This window comes from Mesitornis unicolor, unplaced genomic scaffold, assembly GCF_000695765.1.
Source record: "Mesitornis unicolor isolate BGI_N332 unplaced genomic scaffold, ASM69576v1 scaffold5595, whole genome shotgun sequence".
Lineage (NCBI taxonomy): Eukaryota > Metazoa > Chordata > Aves > Mesitornithiformes > Mesitornithidae > Mesitornis > Mesitornis unicolor.
In genome coordinates, this window is record NW_010186058.1 from 1 (window position 1) to 1,948 (window position 1,948).

Consider the following 1,948-nt stretch of genomic DNA (forward strand, 5'->3'; position numbering starts at 1 on the left):
GGTTGCTCCTGCCCAGATGCAGGACTCTGCATTTGTGACTCCTTTTCTTCTTAGGCTGGGTTTTCTTTAAGGTCTTGGGAGCACTTCTTTCTTTCCACTGAAAGAAACTGCTACTGAAGTAAATGTGCGTTATTCCCCCCTCCTATCCCTTGGTGCTCTCTGGGCTCTTCTTCATAAATAATCGTGAATGATTCAGCGAGCCCATTAACGGCGTTCCTGGTGACACCGAGATGTATTGCTCAGCTCCAGTGGTTCAGCTGTTCCTCAGTTCTGCGTATTGCACCCCCTCGCTCTCTGTAGGTACACTGACAAGTTCGTCATTACTTCCTAATTACCCACACGTCCTTTCTTATTAAAGAATAATTTCTTTAAAGGCATTCATTATCTCACCTCTTCCAGCATTAGATTGATTCTTCCTCCTTTTTTATTAATGGGTCTACAATCTCCTCATCATCCATCCCGCTCATTGGGTCAGCCTTCCCGATAACGATGCTCATCCTCCCCTGCCTACACCCTTCCTCCTCTTGCCCTGCCCTCAAGTGCTTTTGTCACTGTGCTTTATTTTCCTTGAAAATCTTAGCGTGAGTTCTCAAGCGGCCACTTCAAACACATCTGAGCTCGAAGGAGTGTGTTTCCAAAGAGCTCATTCCTGGATTGCATTGGGAGAGCTGGAAGTTGAAATTCTTAGGGGTTTTAGATCTTTACACTCCTGAATTCACACTTTCCTGCATCACCAGGGGAACCTTCTGGCTCCTTCCCGAAGGACCTGGTGGTGACCCACTTCCACCGGCTGCTTGGTCCTTCCCCCCTTGTGCTGTGCCACATCATCCTGCTTCCAAAAGGGATTTTAGGCCTGCAAACCAGCAAGCAAGGAAACCAAAGATTTGGGTCTTCTGCCTCTTGGTAGCCTTTGGTAGCAAACAGGACGCCCACAGAGATGCTCCGCTGGTTTTGTTGTGACATCTTCTGCACCACCTGGGGACACTGGTGCCACGGCTGCTTTCTGCTCAGTGTCTCCAGAGATCGAAAAGCACAGCTTGTCCTTCCCCATAAGGCCCTTTCCCTCCACATTTTGAAGTCTGACTGGCTTTTTGGGTATCTGCAGCACCAAATGCAGTCTGGTTGCTATGACATTTTGGGAGTAATCCCGAATCCAACCCTTTCCAACTTGCAAAGCTTGGATCCAGACGTAGGGACTCAGACCACAGTGCCTGGAAGAAGGAATGAAGAGGAGAAAGCCTAGATTTGCTGTGGTTTTCCTGCATCGGAGGGGAGATCTGCGCTCCCTCGCTCTAAGTGCTTTCCTGGCAGCACCCACCCCAGCACCCCTTGCCGCTGCTGCGAGGAGCGTTGTGTTCCCAGTGTGCCTGTATCCATGGCGATGGATACATTTCTGAAGTGGTGCTTCAAAGGAAATGTGAAATTGTGGTCCCCAGACCTGCCCTTTGGTCTCTGTTGCACCTGCCCGTGGTTTTCTCCTTGCAGAGCAGAAGGAGCCCTTTGCTATGCACAGCAGTGGCAATGTTGGTCAGTTTATAGGAGCAGGAGTTCAATGCGTGGCTACGGAAAGAGGAATTGATCTCGGAGGACTCCATGAAGCCCAAGGGGTTTTTTGGCAGTGGCTTTGCTCTGCTGAAGAGCCTGGGACTGCCTTGACCCCACGCCAAAACCCCAGTGGGGTGGGAGTGTCTCTGCTCAGGGAAGGGTGCACACAGCAGGCGGAAGCTTTATTTTTTAAATTTTGTGTCATATACAGCTTTGGTCGTGGAAAACTTCGGTGTAGGGACTGATGGTGCTGGGTGAGTCAGATGGGCTGCTTGGCCGTGTCCTCTCTGTGTCCCAGGGCTGTGCGGGGCTCAGGTGTGATAGCGAAACCTCACAGCCAGGCACGTTAAGGTGTCCTCCGCTTTAGTGCACTTAAACAAGGGACACGGCTCTTTCGGGAGGT